This window comes from Lepisosteus platostomus, chromosome 26 (assembly GCF_059453375.1).
Source record: "Lepisosteus platostomus isolate fLepPlt1 chromosome 26, fLepPlt1.hap1, whole genome shotgun sequence".
NCBI lineage: Eukaryota > Metazoa > Chordata > Actinopteri > Semionotiformes > Lepisosteidae > Lepisosteus > Lepisosteus platostomus.
Window position 1 is genome coordinate 12,694,155 of NC_142636.1, and position 23,778 is coordinate 12,717,932.

Genomic DNA, 23,778 nt, shown 5'->3' on the forward strand with positions numbered 1-23,778 from the left:
ACCCTTTTATCATGGATTCTGGTATAGTTAGTAAATAAGTCAGGTTTGCAGTTCATACCAAAATATGAGTCAGTAACACTGTGTTGAATAGAATATGTGAGATTTTTGCTTCTTAAGTACTGCATATCTGTGTGTAATATTTATTTAACTTGGTTTCATTTTTTTCAGAGACCTTTTGTTCTGATGTATCCTTAGATGAACTCTTTCTATGTTTAAACAAAGATGAAGGAATGAATTAATCAAACAGTAGTCATGATCATTTCTTTTCTTCTCTTTTTCTGCTTGCTTCCACTGGCTTTTCACACTCGCTCTAAAGCAGGTAAGTTTTCTTTCTTTTCTTAGCTACATTCATTTTAACATTGAACGATTAGACTTACAGTATGTATAAAAGCACACGTACACTGTTCAAGACAGCTAGACGTCTAGCACAGTACTGCAGGACTTATTAAAAGTCTGCTGCCTGACTTGGACTTACTGTATTGTAGTACTGGTAGATGTACAATTGAACTACATCACATATTCAAAGGCCAAAAGACACAGGGACCCAAATGCACATTGTTAGTAGCACCAACATACTGTAGGTAATGAAAACTAGCAGAATATAGTAATCTAGACAGTAGACGTAATTATTACACTAAAAAATTAAAACTTAATGTCTGCTCTTGCATTTCAATTTCCAAAGAAAACTGTTTGCCCTGTCTCTTTTGCAAAACAATGTATTACAGTTTGTAATTTTGGATGATTTGCAAACACAAAAGAATGCAGCAGTAAGAATGCAAAAGGGATGCTAGCCGATTATCTAACAGCAGTCAGTAGGCAGTCACATGTGAGTCAAGTACTGGCATATTTATAAATCGCCAAAACAAACAGGTTGTGTCATGTCATTGATAGGCACCAATATTTAGACTTTTTATTCAGTGGACATTTAACCTTTGAAGTTAACTTCTGCAAGGGACAGGCAACCCAAGGCGATAAATAATGAATCTCATTTGCTGGTGATCAGTGTAACATGATCAAAGGATGTAACTTCAAAAAAAAGCAAATTGCAGATCTTCTTCAACAGCACCGGTGCCTTCCTGCGAGGTTGTCTCACTGAACACGTTGCTCAGCCTCAATATCAGCGAGATGATGTGCAGTGGGACTTGGAGGAGAGTTTGCCTACCTCTGTGCATGACAATGAGAAGCCACTCAATTACCTGTCATTTACAGTGTTGAAGCTGATTACCAGAGACAGCCCTGCCATCCTGGCCTTTCAGTCATTGAAAAGGTAGAATTAGTACAAAGGTGCTGTTTTGTTAGCATTCAGTGGAATTACGTTGCAGGAAAGGCACAGCAGAAGATCATTTTTAATGCTCTTTCATCTTGCAGTTTTCGATTCTTTGGAGTCTTTCTTTATAGGAAGCCATTTATTCAAACTGTCTTTGTAACTAGCCTTCCTAACTGTACTTCCAATGGAAGGAACAGTTAACCTGAACATTGTGGATTGTTGTGACCCTGAAAAGTGAATGAGCACATTTGTTGAGCAGATAGTACAGTGGAGGCCAATGAAGCAGACCAACCATTTTCATTTTCCTTTATGCTTTTCTAGGCAATTCTTGTGGTTTAGAGAGTAAGCCTTTCAGGTTTCACAATCCAAATGGCCACAGTAGGGAAATAAGCTATTTGAATTTTAAGTTTGATGAATTGAATTGAAAGTGACGTGACTTGATCCAATTTGCATTACATTTCTTATTGGTATGCTGTAAAACCAGGATGTTCAAGGTTAATTCTCTTACTCCGGTTTTTAATCTCGTTGACATTACTTGAGTGGCAACTTTTAAAAGCGCCTTTGCTCTAACTTTTGAATATGTAGGCTTATAAAGACAAAATTGCCAGAGGCTAGATAAATACCCTTGATAATTTCTCATTTCTGATTCTGGATTTCTAAATGGTTAGAGGAGGGCCAAATGCTTAACTCCTATGAAGAGCAGTAATTCTTGGTACCTTCATCATTTTTTTTGTGATGTAATTGTATGTGTTCCTGCTTAGATTGTCTGTTTGTGGTCAGTATGGTCGCTAATTGGACTAATCATGCTGTGCATGCATAAATTAAAATGTCCTCATTGTTTCCTTAACTGTTTGCTGTTTGAAGCTGTTTCACAAAACAGCTGATTATACTTATTTCTGGAACCAGTTTAAGAGTGAACAGTATCCTTATTTAATACTTAAGGTGTACTATGCAATGAGGACCATAATTAATACCTATAGTAAGTCGACTCTAGTATGACATGCAATCTTCTATTTGTGGCAGGCCAGCAGTAGTGATGCTCTTTATTAGTTTCAGCTGACCTGCCACTAGAGGTTGTTTGGTTTCTCACACTTGTACATAGATTCACATGTGGTGAATTAATAAATTAATTAGATAATTGGTGAATGGTGAGAGTCATGTTTTACATGGGTTTCATTTAACCTAGGTATGGTAAATGGGGAGATCCATGGCGATAGTTGGTATTGGGTTGTTAGAGTAGGTGTTGCTTTGTTGTGTATTGCAGAACTTTCACAGTATTTTCCTTCCTGTTGTGGTTTGTCCATGTGCTCAGGTTTCACAAGCCTCGTGAAGAACACATGGTACTGATTATCAGAGAAGGGATACTAATCCCTTTCTAATCCAGGTTTCTTTTGATTTTGGCTCCCAAAAAATGTTCTTCCCTTAGAAATAGAAGTAGAAGCTAAACAATTTCTTCCTTTTCCACTTTAGAAGGGCTGTGCCTGTACTTCAGTGGTACTGTACATTAGGTAACTCCCATCTTACACATGAAGGGATTTGGTATTGTTTGTGATGTAAAGCACTACACAATTGGCAGGATTTTATAATACGATAACTGTGTCAGATCTTTTTGAACCAACAACATTGTACACAGAGTAGCCTTAGATAATTTGTTGAGATTTGATCCTCACAGTTGGATCACCAACATAAACACAGCTGTCAAAGTTAAAATACAGAGCATTCTAAGACAATCATTGTCTTCCTGCATTTTCTGATCCCCCCGCCCCCCCCCCTTTGCTAGTATGCTCTCTGGCGTTTTGTTTCTTCAATTATTCATTACGTTGTCAGACCCACTCAGTTACAAATTGCATCCAAATCAGCTTGACATTTTATTTTTGCTTCGGGAAAAGGAAACATGACGATTGAAATATTCCAATGGAAGAGAACTATCCAGCCTGGTTAATTATTTTTCAAAAAAGAGGTTTCTTAATATTCCACCCAGTACCTTTGCATGCACAAACGGGCGCAATACAGTATTTAAGAAAACCAGGAAGTAGAGAACAGTTGCAAAACAGGAAGGAGGCAATTTGGCAAGTTATGCTGCCTTAGTTCTTAGCAGCTTATAAACTGAGAACCTCAGCAAAAGCTCCTTGAAAGCTCCCATCTCTGTAATTTAGACAGATTGCTGTAGCTACTGTAAGTCTACCATCCAGCATATTTTGTATAATAAAAGTGGTGTTCAGTTCTAAATATACCTGCACTTAATTACAATTTGCATTTCCATGTTCTTAATTTCCTTGCTGTACTTGAGGGTTGACTTGTCAAATGCTTTCAGGATTTTTAAATACCCGAATCCTCCGCAAAGACTTCTCTGTTCCAAGCTAAAGAGATTTGATTTTCTTAAACTTTTATGTGCGGCGTACCTTTCATATTAGGAACATTCCAGTTGATTTTCTTTGTATTCTGTCCAGAGCAGCAATTGCCTCTTTGCTTGTATCATATAATGGCATTATGTGGCTTTAGCATTACAGCCTTTGATTGGAATCCACTATTTGCCACTGTATATGTTTAATTACTTTATCGCCTCCACAGAATTGACTGTTTAGAAAGTGATTAGGTGACTGTTAACACAGAGGAATGATCCCAATTAGTGATGAGCTGTATGTCAGCGTATGAATTTGTTAAGATACGCTGATCTTTGGAAACCTCATTGAAGTGTTTTCTGATCCCCTCACAACTTATCAGAACTAATCCGGTTCTTATTCCTTCAGTCAACAAAAATGCTTCATTCCACTTACCAGTCATAAATGAAACAAAAGAAAAGAAAAAGGCAAAACAAAGGCAAGTTGTGTGATTGTTACAGTTTTGGTAGACGTCGTTATGTTATGCTTTATTAATTGCGTATTTGAGCAAGAGCCAAAAAAAGTTTAAATGATTTAATTTTAAGAACCGTCGATTTTTAATTACATTTTGAAATATGGATCTTATTGGATTTTTATTTGTGTCTTTCCCTCTAATATAATGATACATATTTACAGATTCCTGTTTTTGAAAACAGTTCAGCTGATGAAAAATAAATAATTTTTTATGAAAAATAAAGTTTGTTGCTTTTTTCATTGTAAGATGGAAGCATTGGGAGCTTAATTCTATGAGCAAATGCATTATTGTTGTAGTAGAAGCAAAAGTATGTAAGAAAGGAAGAGAAGGATGTTGTTTTTAAATGTTGATTTCTCTTGCTTGGAGCAATTTCTTACCCACAATCCAATGTTTAGCATGTTTACTTAGTTTTTTGTTTTATCAGCTGAAGACGAAGCCATGTCACCTGACATTTAAAAAAATCTGCCTGAAAGCAAAGAACAAAAGGGTTGGATCTTTTACATGTTCCCTTATCTTGGCAACTCAATATGAAATGTGAAAATGACTCTGTACTGGGAATGTCCTATAGCAGAGGTCCCCTACTCCTAGTCACAAGGACCATTATTCAACAGGTTTTCTGTATCTCTTTAAATCATTAACTATGCCAGGCCTTGAAAGGAGGGTGAACTTGGTCTATTTAAGGCTTAATTATATTAATTTAACTCTTTATCGTAGGATATAATGTACAGTACCTTTGGGAATTTCTGTTTTTGTAGAAAATCAGATTTGTAGATCAGGTTGTTGTACAAGTCATAGGCTAAAAGTCTATGAAAACAATTGAAGACACAATACAGGATAAAGTATGGGGTATGGAATTAGTATTGGGTAAAGAACCAGTTTTATTTTTTTCTTTATTGTTAACTTTCTAACTGAGTGTATTCACTGCACACACACATACAGTATACAGACACATACTGTACATAACACAACAGGGTGTCTACATTGCTGCTTTCTACAGTATCTGTACTATCGATATACAGTATACACTTGCTATTTCTTTTGTTTACCATCTCATTTTTGACCTTGTTTTTGCTCAGCAGTTCTGTTACTCTTCCAGCTCTATGGTGTTTACCCCTTTATATAATAATCCTTTCTAACAACTACATTTATTTAGCATTAAGCCCCTTTCAGGAGCAAAACATACCGCAGACGTATCCTACTGTATATCTCGTGCGCTACAGTAGCTCACATGCACACGCACACTCTCACACACAAACATGCACCTTGAAGGCAGCCAAACACACTTGTGTGCTTGTCCAGCAATGCGGCAGATTTCTCCCCGCTTGTTTCCATGGCAACAAGCTCCATGCCTGCTGTTGAAAAGTTGAAGCTGACAGGAAGTGTTTGCAGCCTTGAGGGGCCTGAGCTCTGAGGGAGAAGGGTGAGGGGTAGAATGATGATAAACCTTCTGTCTGCTAGTGCAAGCCTGATCTGCCGCTCCCTCTAGGTAGAGACGAACCATGTTTCCATTCTAAAGTGAATTGTATGCGTATGTAAATGTTTGAACTGAAAGAAAGATACACAATGCGTGTTTTTTTTTTATTTCTCGAAACATACTGAAACTTGTCTTTGAAAATTCTCCCTAGTTCTTGACTATGATAGTGACCTAAAAACAAAATCAAGTGGCATTTCTGAAGTCTGAAAGATTGTGCTGATGCTTTATAGTATCCAAAGTATATCATGCCAAGAATGCTCATTCATTAAAAGACAAAGATAATTGCTCTGCTGCATGCAGTATGCAGTACAAAGGATATGCAAACTGATCCACAGTGGGTATTGTTTCATTCCAGATGTATCTGTGTGTAGGAGGACTGTCTTTTGGGAAGTATCTGCGGGCATCTTATGACCCCTGGGTTCATGAAGAGGCAGTTCAAAAGCTGCCCAGCAGAAAAAAGTTTCACTTCCCTAAACTGTCTAGCTTCATACAGTATGTTGCTTCCCATCTACTCCTATTGTGGTCCTATAGAGAACCAACTTCATGGCAGAATGCAGAACAGCCTAGTATCTTGACCAGTAGGGTATTGACAGCTTCCAAAGGAGAAAAGGAAAAAAGAGACATTCAGTGAAAAAACACCCAGTTGAAGAAGAGTAGATCCTTAATGTTGTAAATCTAGTGTTGTTTCATCACAACTTGTTAACAATGGTCGTGACCATTTCAGCAGGGATTTTTCTGAAGAGAAAAAGTTTCAAAGTGTATTGCACTTTGCATTGGAATCCCCCTGAACTACAGAGATTTGGGTAATTGCAAAGAAAGCACTGGCCACCTAGAAACCCAATACTTTAAATGTGCCCACTGTTTCTTGGATCAAAAAATGGCAAACGCTTTTTTGCAGGACAGGTGCCAGTAATTCAGAATAAACGAGAATATTGTTGTTCATACAGGATATCAATCTGTTTTCAGTGTTCTTGCTTAATAATACATGTCACAATAATAACATGTTAATGTATTATGGAGTTTTACATCACAATTGTGACCTTTAGTGATCCAATAACATTATATTAGCTTGGTTTATTGAGGAGGACAAATACATTTTGCAGTAAATACGGAAAAGCCATCCCACCAATCTCCCTTGTTCATTTTCTACTAGCTTATTAAATCTCATCAGTCTGTTTCTGGAAGAATCCAAACGAATCAAACTTGACGGTCTTTGTGCATAAAAAAGGGCCTCCTATTTTTAGTCAGGCATCAGCTTGCTTCATTTCCATTTGTGTCCTTTTGCTCTTGGTGTCTGCACTCAGACTGAAAAAGTGGTCTGGGCTGCCTGAGTCAGCTCCTTTAAGGAATCAAAATGCCTCAGTTCAAGCCTGCGCAAATGTCTGCTTTTGTATAATCTAAACTTTCGCCCTCCAGGCAGGGGTCTGGAAGCCTCTGGGGGTCTTTAGAGACTGTTCAGAGCATTCCTACCACTGGTTCTTATGGTAGGGGTTCTACAGTACAGTATGTTTCTTTATATCATCAGCAACTTAAAGGCATGGTTAAGTTTGTCCAGTTGAACCTTACTTAAATTAATGTATCCCTTTCTACAGCTTTTTATAACTTTGGGAGACAAAGGAAATCACACATGATTTCTTTTCTGGTTACTGCAGTATAACATTCGCCAATGGAGTTATCACGTACACTTTCCTAGTCCTTATGCAGGTTTGCCACTTTCTGATTGCTTACACGACAACAGTACAGTAGTCAGCATGAGACTATGCTCTATGTTCCATTTCAATTTTCTACACAAGATTGGATTTGTCATGTGTTATTTGTAGTTTCCTTCAATTATTTCCATTTCCATAATTACTTTTATGACTGTAGGATTCAGCAGTCATGCAAGACCTACAATGAAATCCTGTTTTTATTTTTTATTCTATTAAAGTATCACTAGAAGTATTTTCCATCACCTCTCAGGAGAAAGATTATCTAGCTTCCACAAATTCAGAAGATTGCTAATATTTCCACTAAGTCAACCCCCTACCCTAAGCTAAAATCCAGATTTTTACTGTCCCCTTTGTACATTTAAGAGCATTAATAAAGTAGTGCCCAAGGAAAATATGTGGGTCACAGCAGTAGATATAGTATACAGCAAATGTTTTGGCTCTGTGTTCCAACTGATAGCACTATGCATCATGTTTAAAACATTTTAAGAAATCTAAACAAACTCATCTGGCGCTGTCCAAAGACTGAAGATTGCATTCAGATTTATTCATTAACTTTACTGCGTAAACAGGCACAGCATGATTACATTTTATAAGTACAGATACTGTGACGCCATAGCCATGCATTTTCAAATTAGCCATATTTTCATATTAAGCTGTAAGCTTCCGTTTTTGTAGCTTTATTCGCAGTTGGCCTTGTTGACACATAACAAAAGACATAAAAGCCAAACTTAAACAGAGTTGACAATTCTGTATTGGGAAAATGGAGATGAATAGGTCTTAAACTGTGAAAAAAGTGAAATTGTTACTCAAAGAGTAGAGACAATGTGATTTAAAGTATTGTATTAACAGTATTCTATGCATCTTACTGTAGTATAGTTGTCTCACAGTAACTAGATCTTCAAAACATGGTGAAGACATATGATCAGATTGACATTGAACAAAGAAAGGTGCTCTTAGGTTTTAAACTTACTAAAAATCTGTCACATTCACAAGCCATGGTAAATTAGGATGTCATTTTATTGAGATTCTTCCCTTGAGCTGTACTCTCATAAATTGTCACATAATTCCTAAAGGAATTACAGCCTCATTATCTACAGCTGAATGCTTATTCTTTATGTTATCCCTTGACAATAATTACTTTCAACTTAAATACCAAGTTGGGCTTTATCATTTAATCCCAAAAGTGTGCTGTGTCTCTATGACCTGTGTTATGAGAACCATAGTGAAATTTATTTGTTTTTGTTTGCAATTCATTATTATGTACAGTAAGAAACCACCAGTCAAGAATTTATCATGGCATTTTCCCCCTGTTGAATTGTTATTGCATTTCAGTTGTTTTCTTTCATTGTTATAAAACAACTTTATTGAAATGTTACATTTTCAAGAAGAAAACCTACTGTTGCATTTTCAATTCAAGTAATTGTCAGTTTTTATTAAAATAAACTGGTTCAATAGGATTTCTTTAATATACTGTACCACAGTGAACTTTCCATAGCAACATTTATCATGGAAAATGGATGAATGGCCCTACCACACTTTGCTTGCATGTTGCAAAACATAGTAGTTCAATTAGATCCCGATGAATGCAATGGATGCATGAAATTTGTATACAATATTTATAGTTCAAATAGGTACTGTAGCTGCGTCAGCATGCGTAGGCTGCAAAGGAACAAGTAAAGGTTTATTCCATGCTGGAAAGAGAAGAATAGAGACACAACGTTTTGGCTGTGGAGCCTTCTTCAGGTATGGAACCAAAGAAGGCTCCACAACCGAAAAGTTGTGTTTTCACCACAACAAACCTCTACTTGTTCCTTTACAGTATTTGGCATGACTCACCTCGCTGAGGGCAATGCAGCTTAGCTATTCATCAAGCAGCTCCCTAGCTCATTCCCTCACAATAATATGGAAATGCTCTAATAATAAAACTAGGTAAAAATAAATACTACCTAGGTTTAAAATTGAGGAATATTAAAGGTGCCCTGTAAGGGTAGGTCAGTAACAATTGTAAGTTAAAATTGGTGTTGTTTGTGTTTCATCTGCTTTAGTGAATTTTATACAGTTTACGACACAGGAAATAAAGCTTGTACTGTTCAGTACATTTCTGATAAAGAAGACATGGGAACAGTTTTCATCGATTGTGTTGACTTTAATTCAAAAGGATCCAGAAAGCATGTATAGTGTACAGTATGAGAAACATGTATGTAATATTGTGTTTTTGGACTGAAATAACATCTTTCGTGATTTAACAGACATTTGGCAATAATGGATGATCTTTTCCCCCTTTTGATCCATCCAAGGGTTTACTGTATTTGAAATCAAAGAGACTTTTACAAAAGCTTTCAAAAACTTAAAATATACAGTTCCATGCCGTGTGCTCTGTTTGCATTCATTGCTACTGATACTTGTTCAAAGAAGCAACAAGTTAAATAGGCAAGAGCTACCCTTTCTAAATCCATGTTGACTTATACTAGAATCTTATTGCCGTAAACATCGACCTACACAGTAGGTGAATTTTAATTACTGCTTGTTAATGTACTATAATAGAATTAAGATCTATTTGTTTATAATTACTTGGTTTGTCTCTCTTTAAGAAGATGGGCACTCCATTAGCTGTTAGTGTTCCTGCAGTACAAGACTTGCATTTGAGGTCACTTTCCTGCAGGTATTTACTGACAATGAAGCTTACACTGGCAGTGTTAAGATCTGAACTGAAGACATACCACCTGCTTTCCCTTAGCTTGCTGTCTTTCTGATAACATTTATCATATTGCTTCTCACATGCCTAATTCCATCTGATAAATGTGGATTTCTCTGCTTCCTGAATCACTCTGCGAGTTTTCTTTTGCATTGTTGCCTTATCGAGAAGCACCTAGGTCTCTTATGAAAATTATAAGCTTCCTGTAACTAGGTGACCTTTAAAATGTTCGGTGCTGATTCCTTAATCTGTGGTTTGTCAGAATGATGTAATTGAATTTTAAACCCATTGATAATTTGTATTCTGCCACACTGTCACTTCAGGATAGCTGTCATGGGGCTCGCTGCAAAGAGATGTAAGATGGAGGTCAGCACAAAAATCTGTTAATCACAAATCACAATAAAGATATTGCAGATTGTGGTGACGCACATACTGTAGTGCATGAGATCCAAAATGAGGTATTAACGCTTTTCCATTAATAAGGCAACATGATCTGTCCTAATTGTTAAATGAGCTACTGTACATTGCCTTGAAAAAAATTATTCACTCCCTTGCAAGGATGTTCCATGTTTACAAATGTTGATTAAGGTGCTTCCACCAAGCACTGGCTCAGAATAGAGAATACATAAGCAAACAACATGTTTTAATTTTGGTTTCTTCTTTCAACTACAAAAGTATTCAGTATGAGCATTCAAAGTTTTGAATGAAAGTATTCACGTTAGGGTGGCATGGCCCAGGGTTCAATCCCTATCTTAGTGGAGTTTATATATTTTATCCATTTTCACATGGGTTTACTCCAGATGCTTCAATTTCCTCTGACCATCCAAAGACACACTGGTAGGTTAATTGGCTTCTGGGAACATTGACCCCAGGATGAGTGTGCCCTATGATGGACTGGCATCCCATCCAGGCTGTATCCTGCCATGTGTCCATTGCTTGCTGGGGTAGGCTCTGGCTCATCTATGACTCTGTTTTGGATAAAAAGGTTAGAACATAGGTGGATGGATATTCACTTAAAAAATAGGTACAGGTATACAGCACCTTTTGTGATGTATTCTCACCATTTGTAATTATTTAATTTCTCACACTTACATAGTGCTTTTCTGGACACTCCATTCAAAGCACTTTACCACTAACTAATGTGCAGCACCACCTGGATGATGCGATGGCTGTCAGGACCTCGGGTTTACGTCTCATCTGAAGGACGGTGTCTTGTTACTGTATAGTGTCCCCGTCACTATACTGGGGCATTAGGACCCACACAGACCCATACACCCCGTAATGGCCCCACTAACACTAACACCAGCAACCTTAATTTTCCTGGAAGGTATCCCATCCAGGGACAGATCAGCTCACACCTGCTTAATTGTGAGTCAATTGTGAGTTACAGGGTGACATGACTGCTGGCATCTAAGCACGATTCAGGGTTATTACACTTCGTAGTCAACAGGATTCAACAAAATGGAGCAGTGTTCTTAGAAATGAATGAGTACTCTGCAAACACTGTTTATTATGGCTTGGACACCCACCTCACTGTCTTAATCCAATTCCCTGTAATTCTAGACACATCTAGACACCTTAGTACCTAAAAAAATGTCTGATTAGCTAACAAATTGCAAACAATAATGACATGTAGCACATAGTAGATAGATCTTCTAGTAGATTATATGCACTGGTGTAATGGTGGATCACTTGCCTACTGTAAATTACTTGTTATCTATCTGGAAAAGTGATAGGTGATTAGTTATGCTGGCAGCTACCGTGTGTTACCATTTTTATTGAAACACCTCCATATACAGTATTTACTTATAAACATAGTTTGCTCTTGGTTCCTAGTTTAGTGTAAGTTGATAGCAGTGTGACACATTTTATTCAGTTACCTCAAGGAAAACATTCAGTAGTAAATTTTCCAATATTTACACTAGACTAAAAATGAGAATATGAGTTCACCACTTATAGTCCACCCAAAACGAATATTATGCTTGCTCTCTAACAATCTGCAGACTGATCTGGGAGTTCCCTAAGTATCAAATTTGCAAGCTGCCATGGTCCATCTCTTCTAATCACAGCACACACGTTTTATACTGGGCATACAAATTGTATTTTTGAATGATTGGTCTTATTCCTAGTGGTTATATATTTCTGTATTGCACTTTGAATTGCCTGGATTATCCCTGCAGTTTCAAGTGTCTGCAGTACTCCCAGCATCTTCAGATCTTACTTTTTGTAAGTATTATCCTTAGATTTTCAGTTCATTTCTTGATTTGTATCATTGCTATCCAGTGGATTAATTTAACTCCCTGGCACTGAATTCATAAAAAAAAAAAAACCTGCCCTTTGCTAAAAGCCTGTTGCATTACTTTATGGTAGCATGATTTATAAAGCTAACTCCTGGAGAAAATTATGTCATTAATACTTGGAAGTGTTTAATGTCTGTCCCGTAGTGTTTAAAAGCAGTTTAAATACACTGTCATCTACCTTTTAACGATTTTATGTATTTCCAGCTCTAAAATTGGAAGTTAATTAAAAAAGGGAAAGCTACCGTCTTTATTACTATCTGCAAGAATAGTTTCAAGGATAGGATATCTACAGTACCTATGTCCATGCTCGGATAGTAAACAATACCAAATATTCAGAAACTGGTGCTCATTTGAGACATATTGTAAGGAGGAAGTTGGAACACCATCAATTTCAATATCTGTTTCATATGAGAAGGAGTGATGGCTTTCTGGATGAATGTTGGGGCAGAAAAATAGTCTTTATCCCTTACCTGAGAAATGTAGACAAGCCTCCTGCACTGGCATGCTTTGCAGTTTTATCAGACAAAAAACAAACCTCTTTCAACTGCAAAGGTTTGGATGGAACTTGACTGGAGACTCTGTGTCAAACATCAAGGGACAATGCCAGGTGGGTAGAAAAACACATCCCAGGAGGATGGAGATATCTCTTACCCTTAAATACAGTCAAAAGCTTTTAATATTGAAGTTTCTGAAGACAGAACAGCTAAAAAGCATATGCGTTTGTGTGACTAAACCAAAATATATTGAAGAGTAATGCCATTTCTTTTGGAACGTTTATTGAATATTGAAAAAGCAATACGAAGAGCCGTGTTTCGAACACCAAGTTCAGTTTTTGTGATGGTAGTACACAACACATATTGCTGGTCTAGGCAGAGTTCAATTTAGTGCTTGTATTATATTTGCTCATCCCAAAAAAAATGAAATAGAACAGTCAAAAGCAAACTCTACCTGGAATCTAGGAATGATTTTTGAGAAATCTATTCAGGTTTTGTAAATCAAGAATGTAACTAACAAGGCTTGTCTAGCATTACTGTTCCCCGTTAAGGAAGTCAGGACTTGAGGGTTCAAGGGGAATTTGAATGGAATTCTGAAAAAAATGCATTACACCAAGACTAGAAGATACAGTACGCTATGACATGAAAGTAGATTCATTTTTTTTTAGAAGCAGCTTGCAAGAAAAAAAACTTAACAGCCAGAAGTTCTTCTTACACTAGAGCATAATAATACAAGAAGCTGCAAACGAAAGGGGGGTCATTTAGTCCATCTAACCTGACCTGCCTGGTTAACAGTAGGTGACTGCAGCTCTTTCTGTTAAGAAGTCAGAGTTTCAGCCGAAACGATGACACTGGATAACCTTTTCCAGACTCCCACAACCCTTTGAGTTCAGCCTCGTATACAGTATGGAAGTACTGTATATAGGAAGCAATATGGAGATATGCAGCAGTAATCTGATATCTACAGGTAGATCATGTTGTAGAACAAGCAGGATTTCACTAGACATAGCAAAGGGAGTTGTTTTTCTTGGTTTACTGTATGTACTCTTTGCCTCTTGACTGAATATGACTGTTTTGCAAGGCACTTTAGTTATGATTGTATTATTTCTTAATAGAAAAATCATTATCTGCATTTCCTTCGAATGTACTATATACAGTATATATATTGACTGCCAGCTAGCTGTGGAACTTGAATTCATCTTGACTTTTGTCTGAGAAGATAAAAAAAATAAAACTAGTGTGAGATACTTGTGTTCCATGACTATGGTACTTCATTGACCTTAATTGTGACAGCTGAATTGCTTAGGAAAAAGGGAATTAAATCAATTACATATTACATGTGTTCACTATGTGTAATATACCCTAAGATTTTTTTCATGTATGTAATCTTTATATACTGTATTGTGGCCATCTCACATTAAGAGGGATATAGAGCCTTTGACTGCTGAAAATGTAAAGCAAATTCCCAGTCATGGACCTGTTGTTCCTGTAAAATGTACCAATTTTAGCCACTTGTAAACTGTTCGACTGGCCAGGAATACTCGTTTGTTTTAAAACAAAGAACATGCTTTTCAAAGCTTTCCAGCTCATTCTGCTGTGCAATCAGGTGCTAAAAGTACTGAATCTTCTTTTTTCCCCATCTGTCGCTGTGCTGTGTTCTGTAATGACTGTGACCCGGAACATCTCCAGGTGAACATCCTCGTCTTTTTGTTCCATTAACATTTTCATTCCACAAGTGGAACATTCACAGCACTATTTTCCTAATGCCATTTTTCACACTTATTTACTGGTGACGCGCACTGTCTTGTGTCTCGTGAAAATTATCCTGGACATAGGGAGAAAGAATTTGTTCTTGAGTTGACAATTGTTTTTTACCCATTTTCTGCTCAGTTGTGAGATGTAAAACTTCCAGAAGCAGCATTGTAAAAAATGGTTTTCTTGCTTTATGTATGCTTTGCCTCTTGACTGGATATGACTGAAAGTTGCTTTGGATGAAAGCATCTGCTACTGTAAATGGATGAATTAATTATAATGTAATGGGTGCAGTGGTAACACTGTCTGGATGCAATAAAGTACCCAGTGGATTTAGATATTAGAGCCACAACTTAGACAGGGACCAACTTAACTATGCTAGTTGATCTAGTTGGTCTCCTGCCACAGAAGAGATCTTTACTGTACAGTAGTTTTCAAGAGTGTTAAAATAGTGTTTTTCCCCCCGAAGCCCTCTTTTGCATGATATAGGTTTTTAATGAAAGTTTCTTCTAAACAGTAGCCATGCCTTCGGATGTTTTGCTTGTCAAAGGTTTCTGAAGATCTAAAATGCTGTCGCAAGACTGATGTGATCTTTGTGTTTTGTGCTTAGGGTACCTTAAGTAGCTTTTTTTTATTGTAATTCCTCAACACTAAACAAAAGGCCAGAAAATACAGGCTACGTTTATTCAATCCAGGAAGCAATAATAACAAGAATTTCCTTCCATCTCCATTTTCCTCCACTACTGTATGTATGGGTTCTTCACTTCATATTTTTGACAGAATAATTAGCAAATAACAATTTACTCAGGGATGACAGACGACATGGAACAAGGGCTCATACTATCGGATATGAAAAAAGTGAGACCTGCAACAGCAAGGAAATGATGTGAACGTTTTCCTGAACGTCAAATGAATGACAACAGGACCGATCTTCTCTTTTTTTAAATCAGGAATTTGCAGCTGTGATCATGAATCATGTCACATTATCATGAAGGAGCAGTAAAAAGTCTTGTTTTTTTTTCCCCCGTTACTTCTTTATTGTTGAATTTAAAATCCTTCAAAGTGGTAGTTGGCTAAGGTACAGCATATGATCACAGTTACCTTCAGTTTTAAATAATTTCTTTATTATGTGCATGTTTTGCTATTAGAATTATGGTGTTTTTATAATGGAACACTGTAAACATACAGTTAGCTGGGAATAAATGACATACTGTACAGTAGCAAAATTATAAGTTGAGCATACTAACTATAAGACACATGTGGCCTTAAAGATTCCTACATCATTAGAAAGCTACTTATGTCAGGGAAGAGTGGCAGCAATCCACTGTTAGCAATGTCACCATTAGAGACAACAGTCTAGTAATTAGTAAAGTCTAATCTAGTATGTTATTGGAAGCCGCAAGGAAACGAGCACCCAACACAAATCCAAATAAACATTTGAAGGGAGAACATTCAGATTCCACACAGAAAGTTCTGCAGGCTGGTGTTGATTCAACACAAAGAAACATACAGTTATTATGTAAGCCTATCACAGCTAATAGTTTTCAGTGTATTATAACTAAACAGCAAAGCTGAATGAAGTACACTGACCACATTAATAAATCTAAAGAGCTACAGAAGGTAAGTGTTCAACAAGGAGTACAGTACTTGTGGTATTATATTATAGTGGATGGTGACAAAAAGCACAACTCACGTAACGCATTCAGAGATGTTATTTTAATAAAGAAAAAGTGGGTTACACTGGTCATAGGTTTTCAGGGAATAACAATATTCTGCACTTCACCCCTTCTCCTTAAAATGGTTTCCATCTTCTGTGTAGCATTGCAATTTGTTACACTGATACTCACATAGAGACTATCACCTTCTGCCTAGAGCAGAGTGCCGTCACAGCTTCGAGAGGGGGAATTTGTCCTTCTTATCTGCTTACCAAAGGTAGAATAACTTAGTTCTTCATGAATAAAAGAAGGAAAATATGTTTAAAGAAATTACTCAGAAGCCAAGGGTTGATTACACAAACCTTGTTCTGTGTTTCATGTTAAAGAGATCCAATGAGTCCAATTGTGTGATTAGTAGAACCAGAAACTACCACTTTGACACAGAAGGGTGGCATAATCAAGGGCTGTTAGCAGTGTTGAATCACAGTACTGGGGCCCAGGGTTTAATTCCTGGAGTGTTATGTGGGTGGAGTTTATATTTATATATTCTCCCCATGTTCACTTTGCATTCCTCTGAATACTTCATTATCCTCCCACAGTCCAAAGACATACTGGTAGGTTAATTGGCTTCTGGGTAAATTGGCCCTGGTGTAAGTGTGTGTTTGTGTGTGTCCTGTAATGGACCAGCGTCCCATCCAGGGTGTATCCTGTCTTGTGCCTCCTCTTTGCCAAGTTAAGTTCCTGCTCCCCCATGACCCTGTATTGGACAAAGTGGTTAGTACATGGATGGATAGATGGATAGACAGACACATAATAACCTTGTCATCAGCTCTTTCGTGTACCAATCATTGTAAGAGACATCAGTGATAAAGCCATGATGTAGAGACGAGCCTTCATTAAGGGTGTAACTGTTCTGTCAGGACTCTTCTCTGACAGGGAGGAAAACATTTTGCTCATTATTTAGCAAATTGGACGTAGAAGTTATCTGAATGTGTTGGCCTGTGAGAAGCCCTGATCTCAGAACACGTACTTTGAAGTGGACGGTCTCTTTGTTTGGAAGACAAACTGGAGTCCCGCCAATTCATCTGAAGAGGCCAATGATTTGAGAAAGATGAAAGAAAATCAGGCTGCAATCCGGGATGGACAATTTCTATAATATTGGGAAAAGGTTTGGGTCATTTTCATTATCATTATAATGGCCGCCGAAAAAAGTCAAACAAACAAAAAATCTGTTAAAGTATTCCACCACAAGCTGGAAACAAACTTATATAGGCAAAATAAAGTAAGATGTGAAATATTACCTAATTTTTTTAAACAAGTTCTTTTACAGAATGAATCTGTGTGCAGGATGTTCCCACAATAATGGTTAACATACTGTAATTATTTTACAGTAGAAGAGACTTTGTTTTTTTTAGAATCATTTTAACAAAACATTCTCTGGTGGTGCACTCAATAACCTTAATATTTTATCATTATATATATTTATTTGATTTCTGTTAAATAAGATTACACAAGGACTTATTTTGTTTCCTTATTCCCAGGTGACTCTTTAATTTGTGTGCACACATAAATGCTAGTGCCAGGAAATTAAATTTTTATTGTGCCGCTTTCTTCCTTTGAAGCTTAATTGAAAATTAGTTTAGCATTACTTTCTACAGAAGGAAACAAGGTTTACATTTGTCTAAGTTAATTTTTGGGGGTTTCAAGGTAGACCCTATTGAATCTACAGCTGTAAAGCCGAGCTACATTTTTTTATTTCTCAGATATTTGAGTAATGTTACCAAGTAACATTACCATTTAGCCAAAGGGTTTAAATTGTTTTACAGATGTTTAATTTCTGCATTATTAATTAAATTGTCTAGAATATTTTGGCTCAATGACAGCAACAAAATAATGAATGTATTATAGACTATTAATCAAACACAAGCTGTACAAGCTATACAAATTTCAAGTAATGGTAGATTTAAAAATATTTTTTTTCAACTTCTCTTTTAAGGACTGTTTACATTTATATCTGAATTTATTCATGTATATTGTAATTAATATTAGTAATTATGTGCATTTATATACTGATTTATGTCAATGGGATTCCATTAAGAAGGAGACCCATTTCATCCACCTCTGTAGAGCAGTACCTGCTGTATCTAATTGGAGAACAGCAGTTATTACATTACCAGTAAAATTAAGGTATTTGAATTTAGCCAGTACAATACGCTACACTACACTGATGTAGCATGTTACAATCTCTATGGTACTGTACCTACTCTACCATATTTAACGAACAAAGCAATGGGGTACAAGCTCCACATTGGGGCACTGCTTTGGAAACTCTGGTCCAGAGGTAAAAGCATCACCCTCCAGTTCTTTAACACAACATCAACCCATTTTCATTTAGGTCTGCCATCCCAGTACTGACCAAGTCTAGCCATGCTCAGCCTTTGAGATCCAATGATATCAGTATAGAAGGCATTAAAATGAATATGCCTAATCTTTCAAATGAGCAACACGTGAAAGTTTAGTTTAGGATTTAAAAAGTGTTGAATTTGTCAGATGTTTTTGATATTGTTTTGCATCAGATTTTAACTCAAATAACAAACAAAATCTAAGAACTTCTGGAGCCCTTTTTGTCCGACCACATTTCTGGCTATTGAAGGAATTTTGGAGTTTCGAAAAAAAGTGCTGTTGCTTTTCTTTAATCTTTTCTTGGGTTTCTGATAATGAATCTTTTCTAGTTTTAAAAATTCATACCTTGTGTCCAGCTAGCAGGTGACTTATCTACTGAGACCTCTAACGCTTCCTTTCATCTTCTGCTGAGGGGCTGGTCGATCTCCATGGAAACCGAATCGGCAAAATATCAGGCCTTCCATTGAAAGAAGGGAACTGAGATCCATTGAACTTAGGTTTCAGTCCTACAGCTGGGGAATCTGACACTCAGAATTGGAGTAGCCTACTGTATTATCACAGTTGACAAGTTTATTGGCATTCCTTTATAAAGTTAATCAACTATTCCCATGAAAACAGGAAGGACTCGAAGGAACTTGTCAGGTGGCATACAATTTGACAATGTTTTGCACATCAGAAGAGCAACAAAAGCTTTTATACTCCTTATGTCAGTAGCAGTAATTTGAATTTCAATTTTCTTCTTTATGATAGATTATTTTTAAGAGATGATAAAATAGGAGATTAATTAGTGGCTAAAGCCTCATACTGTATACTGTTTTATTCCATTTAAAACCATTTAAAACCTGAATATATAGATTAGTTAAAATATGCATCTGTACAATCATTTTCCAATAAATGTGACAATACAAAATATGCATACTAATGATGACTGTAATCGCAATATTCCATGTACCTGAATTGTAAGCAGGAATATAGACTCATCATTTTTTCTTTCCAGAAAGCATATGCAGAAAAATCAATGAGAAAGTAAGAAATACACCATGTTCTAAATTCCCTTATTGATTCTCAGCTAGAAATATTTTTTTCTAGGTTAGAAGGGTTTTCCCATGTGTGCTCTGTCATGGTCACATATCATTTTCCTATTGAATATCCTAGTCCTAGTGAATCCCGCATATTCTGCAGATCCAACATACTATGGACCTGAAACATAAGAGCATATGGAAAAAATACTGTGGTTTACACTGTGCCATAGCACCTGCTTGATTGCCTCTCTTCTGTCAATGTCTATAGTTTTAATGCATAATATAATTGAACTATTAGTTCCAATTTACTGTTTATCAAATTATTCTCTTCTTCTGTTTTATGTTACTTCTACACTGATGCACATGGTTTGTAGTTTTTAGAAAAGTGCTTCTAATCCCAATACATTTTTTAATGCAATTTTAATAATTCCTTGCATCTATATAGTGCTTTTGACCTTAAAATATCCCAAAGCATACAAGAGAGGACCCACATCATCCAGTTTGCTGTGGAGCACCCACCTGTGTGATATGCAGTTACCCTTATAAAAACCTTGAGCCCCACTACACAACATATGAGGCAGAGACATGAGAAATTTCACCAGTTGAAAACAGACTGTACATTACACTTGCAAACAGACTCCTTGTGTGTTACACTGTTTGTGTGATCCTATATTCCTGCAGACAGACCAGCTGCACATAGGTTTCCTGACTGGTGCTTGCTCCATAAGGTGTCAAAATGCTGCTTCCACTCAATGAGAAAAGTGTAGATTTTTATCATGCAGTTTCTCTATACCTGCAAAGTTCTAAATAAATAATGTAGCTTACCACTATTTTTATCAAGCACAGCACTTTGGTAGAGAATTTGCATAAAGGTACTGCACATACCTGCAGCTAATAAAAGCTATTTACTAGTGAGAAGAAAATGAGACAATAATCCTGCATTAATAGTTTTAAATTCACTGTCTTTGCAAAAGGAAAAAAAAACAGTATGTAAAAAAGGAAACCTGCACTTTGTTCAGAGAAATTAAATAAATGAGTGGCAGTCGATTTTCCCCTGAGATGGCTTCCCCAATTCTCAGAGTATGACAATGGTTTCATCCCATCAGTGGATGACATTGTCTTAGAGCAAACAACGTTCAGCGCTGGTCTAGGAAGACCATAAGACCATAGTGTTTTCAGGTGCATCACTTTTATAAATGAAATCGAAATTGACACACCTGCAACTGAAACACTGCTCTTCCTATCTATTTTGGAATGTGGAACTCCATTTTTTACCTCTACTTGATCCTTCGCAGTCAAGTCACACTGACTCAGCTCCCCACTCAAACATCTTTCATCTAAATTAGATCTTGATTAGCATAAAGGGCCAATTTAACAACGTACCCTTGCTCTTCGGGTGCTAGTGAAGTGGGCACCTTGGAAACCTGAAGTTAAAATGGCCACCTGGGACAGCCCTGTCTTAAAGAAAAATAAAAAGGGAGAAATGGTTAAAAAAATGAGGCAATCATTTAGAGAATTACCGACAGAGATGACTGTTGTATTACCAGGGTTAGCAGATAGTTTGAGGTTTAATTCTGAATACTCATTGCCTATGTAGGCGACCTCATAGAATGAGCTTACTATAAATTAAATTAAATTATTATTCTACCATTGTATTGATGAAATGTTTTAATCCTAATATTTAAGTTGGAACACTGAATGTGAAAATGCAGTTCCTATCTCTTCATGGGTCTTACTATTACAGTATGTCAATGCAACATCTCAGAAGGGTGAACTCATGAAGGCACATTTATCTGAAACCAAGTGCACAAACCAGTGTCGCATATACTGACAAGATTTGATTTAAACAATTAAGACAGAGTGCAGCAGAAAAAAAAACTTTTTATTGTTAAAACTTTAAAATACAAGTCGACAGTCCTCGAGGGCTAAATTCGTTCTCATCACTGACCAGCTGTACTGTACATAATTTCCACATAGACAGGTCTATTTGTAATTAAAACTGGCCATAAGCACTCTATGAGTTTGCGAGGAAAATTATTTTAAAATCTTTTGAAGCCAGATATTATAATTCCTCCAAAAAAGGTAAATCTCATCTTTAGAACTTTCTGGTACATTCTACTCTCTGTACCATGTCTCCACATTTTTCCAAACCTTTGTCATCAGTGGGAAGTGTGCCAGTTTGCCTTTTTTTTCCTAAACCTAGGAAGAGTTTTAGCTTGTCGATTAAAGCACAAAATGGCTTCATGTTATTTGTGACAGCACCTTCAGCTTTCCTTACAAATGCAAATTTGGTTTATTAACAACCGTGAGTAGGCTGACAAGAAAGGCCAAATGCAAAATCCTCCGAGGATCTGTTAGTTCTGGGTACAATTTTCCGTTTTCTCTAAAAAATATTTTCATTGGATTCTGCCACATGAATCGATAAATTATTTTTACGCTAGAAACGGCAATTATACGCATTTAACTCTGCAAGCAGATTTTTAATCCCATCTAATTCAGAGTTTGTGTCCAAATATAGTTCATACCATTCCACAACTCCTCTTAGCCACCTATAGAACCAATTAGTGACATCTATAGCAAACACAATACATTTCTTTAGTAGTAACACAGCTCCATCAATGACAGATAGAAATGTACAGTATACTTGATTTGGGCTCCACAGTGCTTTTAAATTTACCAACTTTTTTTTACCAAATTTAAATATACCAACTTTTTTATTGTATAATGATTAACATGCTGTAATACACAGTTTAAATTTAAAAGTCTAAAGAGTATACAACTTAATTGGATAAAGATTGTCCCTCAGCAGTGATCGGAATTCGAAACCGGGGGTTATTAGCTCCACCTGGCAGTTTTACAAGGTGAGTCTGGATACCATTTACATAATCTAATTTGCATACGGCATATTGCGGTATATTGCGATACGCCCACCACGTTGTACCGCAGTGTACCCCGCTCGTTTTGAATGGCTGCATCTGGATTATAAATGGAACAACCTGCTTTATGTAAATGGTTAGAGATAAGGGTTCAGGCTATGGTCATTGTTTGGGTTGTTACTAGCCTCCATCTACAATGCAGGTTTCTAATTATCACATTCACATGACAATATGTTATATATTGTTTAGAAATGACAATTGAAACCCCTGATGCTGAAGTGTTATGGAAATCCCTTCATGAACAAAACATACTGATTTTGTTTTGCCCCTCTGTACTTGAGAACACATCAGTGTCATTCATTGAATGCTTGCTGAAGCCTGAGTTTGACCCTTAATTCCAACCAGACGTTCCATGGAGTGTTTTAAAACAAATAGTATTTGAAATATTTGAAAGTATTTGAAAGTTTGACTTTTTTAAAGGTGTAGAGCAAACTTTATAATGGAGGAATGTCAGTTTTCCATTTCTCTACAGCAACACAATTATCCTTAGGAGTACGAATACAAGTTCCTATCGCTACAGTATTTCATTTTATTTCACTGAGGCTGTGGAACTACAAGTTCACATACATGTATACCATTTAAGTAACTTAAAAACTGTGTCCAGCCACCACAATCTCAATAATGATTTTTCCTTTTAAACTCACAAGGCTGAGTGCTTTCTGTGTTCCATGAATCCCAAAACCTAACTGATGAATTTCTGTCTTGCTTTAACTCTGAGTTATCCCCCCCATCTGCTTCCAGAAAGTAGAGAGCAACCAATTCTAGCCTAGAAACAGACAAATCTAATCATGTTCTGAGTCAATTATATGCCTCAGAGAATCCCTTCTGGTAGAGTGCACAACCTGATGATCAATTTGGTTTTCTGAAATACTTCTTGTAGCAACGGACAGGCAATTATACATCATATTCTGTGCTCCATCACGTTTTCTATAATACCCCTTACCAAATATATGATAGAATTCATCAAATGTTGCTTAGCACAGACTATTTTATCCCTTTTCTTCATACTACATAAGTAATCAGACATAAAGTTGTTTTCCTGTGTGAATCCAATCACTGCCCTTAAAGTTTCATACCACTCCTACTGTACCTCCTAATAGGACTATAAGAGGATGATGTCCAAACCTCTGACATGTGCCCCCTCCAGAAGACATTTTCCCTATGGTGACTTCAAGATCTTAATTTGGTGTCTTCAGTGTACAGTACTTCTTTCAG

At 36.7% G+C, this 23,778-nt stretch overlaps 1 protein-coding gene across 1 annotated transcript in view; it reads left to right on the plus strand.

Moving 5' to 3' along the window:
- The window catches only part of iglon5 (IgLON family member 5), a 202,756-nt gene that overhangs the window by 98,286 nt on the left and 80,692 nt on the right, over positions 1-23,778 (plus strand). The gene's annotated exons all lie outside the window — the stretch shown is intronic.